Genomic DNA, 10282 nt, shown 5'->3' with positions numbered 1-10282 from the left:
ACATATAGAGACTAAATGTAAAGGGGGTACTTGAAAATACACACATTAAAGACAACATTTCAGAGGTTTGGAGAATGGTGTGGGGGCTTGTACTTCTTGGATCCACCAACCTTTCCTCAATCTTCTTCTGATGACTACAAGCATAGATTATGAATCTTCAAAACCTACACTATAGGATGGATGTGTTTAGGAACGGGGGACGAAATTCAAAAGGGACGTGTTTCCAATTACCAGCAAATAGACCCTAGAAATGTTATACCATCATCTTAATATTGGAACTTTGTCCATAAATTTGCCTACTACTGTCTATAAGCTATCATAACATGTGGGTTTTGTCTTGGGGACAAGGTATCAGAACGCCTTTGAATGGTCTACAAAGCTTGCCTCCAGGTAAAATTTGGTTTTTGCAGACAAGGTTTGTATCAAATCCAAAAGAAAGTTTATTGTTACTCCATGACATAATCTAATATCACAACACTATTGAAAAAACATTCTTTACAATGTGACTGGAGTCTTTCACAATTTTTTGGCCCTTCCTCTGACACCGTCTAGTATATACAGTAGGTCCTGGATGGCAGGAAGCTTCTACCCAATGCTGTATTCGGACGTAAGCAATGAAATTTTATTCATACATCCCTTACAACATCAGCCTATGTCACAAAGTGCTATACAGAAACCCAGCCTAAAACCCCAAAACAGCAAGCAATGCAGATGCACGGTGGCAAGGAAAAACTCCCTAGAAAGGCAGGAACCTAGGAAGTAACCTAAAGAGGAACCAGACTGAGGGGCGGCCAGTCCTCTTCTGGCTGTGCCTGGTGGAGATTATAACAGTACATGGCCAAACGTTAATAGATCACCAGCAGGCTCAAATAATAATATTCACAGTGGTTCTAGAGGGTGAAACAGGTCAGCACCTCAAGAATAAATGTCTGGCCCGGGATAAGGTAGCACGTCCGGTGAACACATCAGGGTTCCATATCCGCAGGCAGATCAGTTTAAACTGGAGCAGCAGCATGACCAGGTGGACTGGGGACAGCAAGGAGTGATCAGGCCAGGTAGTCCTGAGGCAGTCCCAGGGCTCAGGTCCTCCGGGATAGAAGGGAGAGGGAGAGGGAGAGAGAGAATTAGAGGGAGCATACTTAAATTCACACGGGACACCAGATAAAACAGGATAAATAATCCAGGTATAACTGACTGACCCTAACCCCCCTACACAAACTATTGCAACGTAAATACTTGGGGCTGAGAAAGAAGTGGTCGGGAGACACTGTGGCCCCGTCCGACGATACACCCTCAGTAGCGCCTTACGGTCAGATGCCGAGCAGTTTCCATACCAGGAGGTGATGCAACCGGTCAGGATGCTCTTGATGGTGCAGCGGTATAACTGAGGACCTGGGGACCCATGTTTTCAGTTTCCTGAGGAGGAAAATGTGTTATCATGCCCTCTTCACAACTGTATTGGTTTGTTTTGACTATGATAGTTCGTTGGGGATGTGGACACCAAGGAACTTGAAACTCTCAACTTCTCCACTTCAGGCCTGTCCATGTTAATGGGGTCCTATTCTGCCCTCCTTTTCCTATAGTCCATTATCAGCTCCTTTTGTCTTGCTCACGTTGAGGGAGAGGTTGTTGTCCTTGCACCACACTGACAGGTCTCTTACCTCCTCCCTATAGGCTGTCTCATCGTTGTCGGTGATCATGCCTAACACTGTTGTCATCTGCAAACTTAATGGTGTTGGATTTGTGCTTTGCCATGCAGTCATGGGTGAACAGGGAGTACAGGAGGGGACTAAGCACCCACCCCTGAGTGGCCCTAGTGTTGACGATCAGCGTGCCAGATCTGTTGTTGCCTACCCTTACCAACTGGGGGCTGCCCGTCAGGAAGTCCAGGATCCAGTTGCAGAGAGAGGTGTTTAGTACCAGGGTCCTTTGCTTAGTGATCAGCATTGTTGGCACTATGGTGTTGAATTCCGAGCTGTAGTCAATCAACATTATTCTCACAGAGGTTATCCTTTTGTCCAGGTGGGAAAGGGTAGTGTGGAGTGCAATAGAGATTGCATCGTCTGTGGATCTGTTGGGGTAGAATGCCAATTGGAGTGGGTCTAGGGTTTCCGGCATGATTGCTTGATGTGAGCCATTACCAGCCTTTCAAAGGACTTCATGGCTACCAATGTGATTGCTACGGGGCGATAATCATTTAGGCAGGTTACCTTTGCTTTCTTCGGCACAGGGACTGTGGTGGTCTGTTTGAAACATTTAGGTATTACAGACTCGGTCAGGGAGAGGTCGAAAATGTCAGTGAAGACAATCAGTCTGGCCCCACTGCTTTGGGAATGTTTACTTGTTTAAAGGTCTTGCGCACATCGCCTATGGAGAGCGTGATCACACATTCTTCCCGGGACAGCTGGTGATCACGTGCATGCTTCAGTATTGCTTTGCTCGAAGAGAGCATAAAAGGCATTTAGCGCATCTGGTAAACTCATGTCAGTGAGCAGCTTGTGGCTGGATTTGCCATTGTAGTAATGAATATTTTCCAAGCCCTTCCACATCCAACAAGCATCAGAGCCGGTGTAGTAGGATTCAATCTTAGGCCTGTATTGACGCTTCAGGAGTTGTCTCTGAATTATCTTGAGTGGGCCAGCCAAAACCCTGACTTGAACCCAATCTAACATCTCTGGAGAGACCTGAAAATAGCTGTGCAGCAACGCTCTCCATCGAACTTGACAGAGCTTGAGAGGATCTACAGAGAAGAATGGGAGAAACTCCCCAAATACAGGTGTGGCAAGCTTGTAGCATCAGACCCAAGGCTATAATCGCTGCCAAAGCTGTTTCAACAAAGTATTGAGTAAAGGGTCTGAATACCTATGTAAATTTAATCACATTTTGATTTAATAAATTGGAAATCATTTCTAAATGTCAGACCCTGATCTGTTTCACCTTTTTTGTGATTGTCTCCACCCCCTCCAGGTGTCGCTTATTATCCCTAGTGTATATATCCCTGTCTCTGTGCCAGTTTGTCTTGTATGCTTTTCAAGACAACCAGCATTTTCAAGGCAACCAGCATGAGGTAGGCTATTTTGGAGCGAGCCGAGGGGAAGGAGGAGGCCTGAAGCTCGAAAATGAGGGCACACTAGGCTAAAAATGGCCGACAGGTGCTCGGCTCTCCATTAAAGCGTTCTGGAGGAGGTAACCTGGGGTTCCCAGGAAGGTAGAGTGGCCAGTGGGACAGCGCTGATAACCGTCAAGTGACTGAAGAGCGGTGGGGTTACCCCCGTGGCAGCATGTCCAACGCCCGGGTCAGTAACCAGAGCGGGTCAGTAACCAGAGGTGGGGCAACGGTACCAGATGGCAGGCAGGTTCAGGGTAGGGGTAGGCAGAGATCAGAAATCAAACAGGAAGCAAAGGTCCAGGTTGACAGGCAGGCTCAGGGGCAGGCAGAGTGTTCAGGTACGCAGGCTCAGGGTCAGGCAGAGTGGTCAGGCTCAGGGTCAGGCAGAGTGGTCAGGTGGGCAGGCACAGGGGCAGTCAGAGTGTTCAGGTGGGCATGCTAAGGGGCAGGCAGAGTGTTCAGGTGGGCATGCTAAGGGTCAACACCAGGAGATAGAGAAAAAGAGTGTCTTTAAAAAGCAGGAGCTGAGACACAAAATGCTGATTAACCTGACAAACAGAGAACACAGGTATAAATACACATGGGCTAATGGGGAAGATGGGCGACACCTGGAGGGGTGTGGAGACAAATCTCAAAGACAGGTGAAACAGATCAGGGTGTGATGATACTACTATCATCCTGATTTCTGTTTACAAGCAAAATGAAGCAGGAAGCACCAGTGACTCGTCTATAAAAAAGTGGTCAGATGAAGCAGATGCTAAACTACAGGACTGCTTTACTAGCATAGACTGGAATATGTTCCGGGACTCTTTCGATGGCATTGAGGAGTACACCACATCAGTCACTGGCTTTAACAATAAGTGCATCGAGGATGTCGTCGCCACAGTGACTGTGTGACACAGTGACATACATAACCCAACCAGAAGCCATATATTACAGGCAACATTCGCACTCAGCTAAAGGGTAGAGCTGCCGCTTTCAAGGAGCGGGACTCTAACCCGGAAGCTTATAAGCAATCCCGCTATGCCCTTCGATGAACCATCAAACAGGCAAAGCATCAATACAGGACGAAGATCGAGTCATACTACACGAGTTCTGACGCTCGTCGGATGTGGCAGGGCTTGCAAACTATTAGACTACAAAAGGGAAGCAAACCCGAGAGCTGCCCAGTGACACAAGCCTACCAGACAAGCTAAATAACTTCTATGCTCGCGTCGAGGCAAGTAACACTGAAACATTCATGAGAGGATCAGCTGTTCCGGACGACTGTGTGATCACGCTCTCTTCAGCCGATGTTAGTTTAAACAGGTCAACATTAACAAGGCCGCAAGTCCAGACGGATTACCAGGACGTTTACTCTGAGCATGCGCTTACCAACTGGCAAGTGTCTTCACTGACATTTACAACCTCTTCCTGTCTGAGTCTATATTATCAACAGGTTTCAAGCAGACAACCATAGTCCATGTGACCAAGAACACTAAGGTAACCTGCCTAAATGACTACCCACCCGTAGCACTCACGTCTGTAGCCATGGAATGCTTTGAAAGGCTTGTCATGGCTCACATGATTAACTTCTTGACGCTAGGGGCCAGAATTATTTTTATTTTATTTTATAACGTTCCCAACGTAAACTGACTATTTCTCAGGCCCAGATCGTAGAAAATGCATATAATTTACAGATTAGGACATAAAACACTCCAAAGTTTCCAAAACTGTCAAAACCTGAGGAAATTCAACCAGGAAGTGCTTTAAAAAAAATATATCCCTGTTCTGTTGCCTGCCCCTCCTCCATTTAAAGGCGTATCAACCAGATTCCTTTTCCAATGGCTTCCTCAGGCTGTGACCAGGCTTTAGACATAGTTTTAGGCTTTTATTTTGAAAAATGAGCGAGATTTTTCAAAACGAGTCAGGTGTCCTTTGATTAGTTCCTGCGCGCGAGAGGGGTAGCTCAACATTTTCTTTCTCTCTTTTATTGAGTAGGTTATCGTCCGGTTGAAATATTATCCATTATGTATGTTAATCCACCTGTCGTGTCAGATTTTGAAATTATGCTTTACAGCGAAAGCAATCCAAGCGTTTGTGTAAATTTATCGATCGCTCGACAAAACATTAAGTACACTTAGCATCAAGTAGCTCGGTCACGAAAATAAGAAAAGCAATCAAATTAATCCTTTACCTTTGATGATCTTCAGATGTTTTCACTCACGAGACTCCCAGTTGGACAACAAATGTTCCTTTTGTTCCATAAAGATTATTTTTATATCCAAAATATCTCCGTTTGTTTGGCGCGTTATGATCAGAAATTCACAGGAAAGAGCGGTCACGACAACGCAGACAAATTCCAAATAGTTTCCATAATGTCCACAGAAACATGTCAAACATTTTTTATAATCAATCCTCAGGTTGTTTTTAAAATATATAATCGATAATATATCAAACGCAAATGTCTTTCACAGTAGGAGAGGGAAAAACAATGGCTGTCCAAACTCTGTTGCACGAGCAAAACTCATGTGACCACTTGACGAGATGTTATCGTTCTGGCTCATTTTTCAAAATAAAAGCCTGAAACTATGACTGAAGACTGTTGACACCTTGAGGAAGCGATAGGAAAAGGAATCTAGTTCATATCCCTTTAAATCCAGCAAAGGGAGGCTATGGAACATAGAGTTTTCAAAATAGAGGCCACTTCCTGTTTGGATTTTCCTCAGGGTTTCACCTGCAATATCAGTTCTGTTCTACTCACAAACAATATTTTGACAGTTTTGGAAACTTTAGAGTGTTTTCTATCCAATACTAATAATAACATGCATATATTAGCAACTGAGACGGAGGAGCTGGCCGTTTACAATGGGCACCTTTTCATCCAAGCTCAATACTGCCCCTGCACCCATAAGAAGTTAACATACATAATCGATCATATTTCAACCGGACAGTAAACTGTTCAATACTACAGAGAAAGAAAATGTCGAGCCACATCTCTCCTGCGCAGGAACTAATCAAAGGACACCTGACGTGTTTTGATAAATCTCGCTCATTTTTCAAAATAAAAGCTTGCAACTATGTCTAAAGCCTGGTCACAGCCTGAGGAAGCCATTGGAAAAGTAATATGGTTGATACACCTTTAAATGGAGGAGGGGCAGTCAATGGAACAGGGATTTTTCCAAATAAAAGCCAACCTCAGGAGGCTGAAGACATTCGGCTCGTCTCCAAAAGCACTCACAAACTTTTACAGATGCACAATCGAGAGCATTCTGTCGGGCTGTATCACCGCCTGGTACGGCAACTGCTCCGCCCACAACCGTAAGGCTCTCCAGAGGGTAGTGAGGTCTGCACAACGCATCCCCGGGGGCAAAGTACCTTCCCTCCAGGACACCTACACCACCCAATGTCACAGGAAGGCCATCAACCACCCGAGCCACTGCCTGTTCACCCCGCTATCATCCTGAAGGCGAGGTCAGTACAGGTGCATCAAAGCAGGGACCAAGAGACTGAAAAACTGCTTCTATCTCAAGGCCATCAGACTCAAGGCCACCACTAACATTGAGTGGCTGCTGCCAACATACTGACTCAACTCCAGCCACTTTAATAGTGTAAAAATATATGAAAACATTTATCACTAGCCACTTTAAACAATTCCACTTCATATAATGTTTACATACCCTACATTACTCATCTCATATGTATATCCTGTACTCAATACCATCTACTGCATCTTGCCTATGCCGTTCGGCCATCGCTCATCCATATATTTTTATGTACATATTCTTCATTCCTTTACACTTGTGCGTATAAGGTAGTTGTTGTGAAATTGTTAGGTTAGATTACTCGTTGGTTATTACTGCATTGTCGGAACTAGAAGCACTAGCATTTCGCTACACTCGCATTAACATCTGCTAACCAAGCGTATGTGACAAATGAACATTTATTTGATTTAATTTGATTTGGATTTGATTTGATCTTCCAAGCGTAGCTGGATTGTGCCTAACAGGCCACCCATATCATGATGCAATATTTGGTGTCTTGCTCGTCATATACTGCCGAAAAGGACAGCAACCTTTTGACAAAAGAAATCAGTCATTAGTATCAGCGTCACAGAAAACAATCACATAAATCAATGATATTACAGCAATACATAATACAATTAACAGTGAAAATAATTTACGTTACAGATGTGAAAATACAAATGTACCTCTGAATGGAACCCGTTGCTCATCCACTGTTACTTCAGGCCCAGGGTTGTAGAGGTACGGTGACGCTTCTCACCCACTTCTCCCAGGCCTCTCTTATTGCCACCAGATTGTCTCTCACACGTCTTGCAGGTCTTGACTCACGGTTATCAAATCGTACTATTCTTGAGAAAGTGTGAAAAACATTCAGTGGCATCGTGGCACGGGCAATCGTCCTTCCACTCTCTGCATCCCAGAAACTACATGGTGCCATCCTGCCCTGGTTGTCATATGGTGACAAGGACCATGTTATTTTGCTGTTTTTTGAAAAAAATATATCTCTTTCACCTTTGGGGATTTCTTCTTCATCTGAAGATGATGCATTGTACTCTGGGTTGTATTATTCCCCATCTTCTTCTTCAGATACCTCTTCCTCTTCTAAATCATTGTTATCTTGTTCCTCCTGGACATTTGACAAAAGCATATCTACGACCTGTTGGGGACTGAAATGGGAACTCATGGCTTCAGCAAAGAGAGAACTGGGGAGACTGTCATCTGCAGCACCTTTATAGCCTCTGACTGCATTCCCCACTAGTAAACAATGAATGGTTTTGTTGCAGACCAATAGTCGTGGAGGGGAGATGCTGCAAATGAACCAGAAAGTTATAGTTTTGTCGGAGTTAAATCAGTAGCACACATAATCTCTATTTCTCCTTGTGTGTCTGTGTGTGTGCGTGAGAGAGAGAGAGAGTCATTGTGGGTTTGTGTTGTCTGAATGATTGTATAAATGCCGTGTGAAAAATGACCCTAAGACAATCTTTGTACCGTGGTGGTGTACAGTTTCATGGAAATATCAACAAAGGCGATGTTTCACTTTTTCTAATGTTGGGGTCACTCTAGGAAAAGTAATCCAATATCAGGTTGAAAAAATATGATTTAGAGGGTTTTCTCTGCTGATAAACACAGTGGTGGGTCATTTTATACCCTTAAGACAACACAAGGGATAACAGGCAGGGATGGGGTGAATTCCATTTCACTCATCAATTCAGGAAGTACAATGAAATTCCAATTGCTAACCTCTTGAATGCTTTCAAAAAGGATGATTTTTTTAATAGGATTTGGAATTTGGTTTATTTTCTGAATTGAGTGGAATTAAAATGGTACTGAACCCAACCTGGCAGGAATACAACCCTTGTCTGCAAAAGCCAACTTTTACCTGGAGGCAAGCTTTGTAGACCATTCAAAGGCGTTCTGATACCTTGTCCCCAAGACAAAACCAACATGTTATGATAGTTTATAGACAGTAGTAGGCAAATTTATGGACAAAGTTTCAATATTAAGATGATGGGATAACATTTCTAGGGTCTATTTGCTGGTAATTGGAAACACGTCCCTTTCGAATTTCGTCCCCCGTTCCTAAACACATCCATCCTATAGTGTAGGTTTTGAAGATTCATAATCTATGCTTGTAGTCATCAGAAGAAGATTGAGGAAAGGTTGGTGGATCCAAGAAGTACAAGCCCCCACACCATTCTCCAAACCTCTGAAATGTTGTCTTTGATGTGTGTATTTTCAAGTACCCCCTTTACATTTAGTCTCTATATGTCTGGTAGAGTAGTGGTTATTGTGGTTGCTCCCCAAACCAGAGTTTAAGAGGTCAAATCCAAGAAGAGCAACTTTTAGACAGCAATTTTTGATGTTGCCTTTTGTGGGCATGAAAGAGCTAACTTGAGGTGTGTAGGTGGGTAGAGGCTAGTTCCCATCAAATAGCAAGAAATGAAGTGACACCTTGTGTCGAATGTCCTTTAATAGAGTTGTGGTAAAGTATCAGTGGTAAAAGTATAAATTATGTGACCTTCCATATATTAAAAACCAGACATAATGACTTTCTTGTTATTTTATTTAAGAAATAGCCATGGGAACACTCCAACACTCAGACATAATTTACAAACGAAGCATGTGTTTAGTAAGTCCACTAGATCAGATGCAGTAGGGATGACCAGGGATGTTCTCTTGAGAAGTGTGTGAATTGGACCATTTTCCTGTCTGGCTTAGCATTCGAAATGAAACAAGTACTTTTGGGTGCCAGGGAAACTGTATGGAGTAAAAAATACATTATTTTCTTTAGAAATGTAGTGAAGTAAAATCAAAAGTTGTAAAGAAACAGAAAGAGTAAAAGTATAGATACAAAAAACCCATGATATAAACGGAATGTAGTGGAGTACTTTAAATACATGTTTAAGTAATTTACACCACTGGACTTGAAAGGAACACCTCAATTACCTCGACTAACCGGTGCCCCCACACATTGACTCTGTACCGGTACCCCATGTACATAGCCTAGCTATTTTTATTTTACTGCTGCTCTTTATTTATTTGTTACTTTTATTTCTTATTTTTTACTTAACACATATTTTTCTTAACTAAATTGTCGGTTAAGGGCTTGTAAGTCAGCATTTCACTGTAAGGTCTACATATGTAGTATTCGGCGCATGTGACTAATACAATTTGATTTGTTACACATGAAAGCATGTTGTGAAACTGGTGTGACATTATTGAAACTGTGCTGACACCTAGTGGACATCAAGAGAAACTACACCATACACACACACTATACCCTTAACACAGATGGGATGCTTTACATACATTGCTCTTTTTTTATTAGACACTAATATAAACAGACGTTCAAAAGTCGGAATGTAAAACACAAACGACTGGAAAGTTCTTCAAAAGCAGTTGTAGTGAATCAAGCATCTTCGGGTTACCTGAAATAGGTCAAAGTATATATTTTAAATATTCTAATTTATTTGATCTTTATTTAACTAGGCAAGATGAACTCAACAACACAGACACAGTTTACCTGCTTTATCTGGGAAACAGGATTAACACCGACAGAACTTGGCAAAATACAATGCATGTTTCTGTAGTACGAGTAGGTATATACAGTATCATCGGTAACAATTGTGTTCAAGCCACCTCGCTAATAAAATTCTGGGGCTTGCGGTCA

The sequence above is a fragment of the Salvelinus fontinalis genome, chromosome 26 (genome assembly GCF_029448725.1).
Source record: "Salvelinus fontinalis isolate EN_2023a chromosome 26, ASM2944872v1, whole genome shotgun sequence".
Classification (NCBI taxonomy): Eukaryota; Metazoa; Chordata; class Actinopteri; order Salmoniformes; family Salmonidae; genus Salvelinus; species Salvelinus fontinalis.
Note: the sequence above shows the minus strand (reverse complement) of the source record.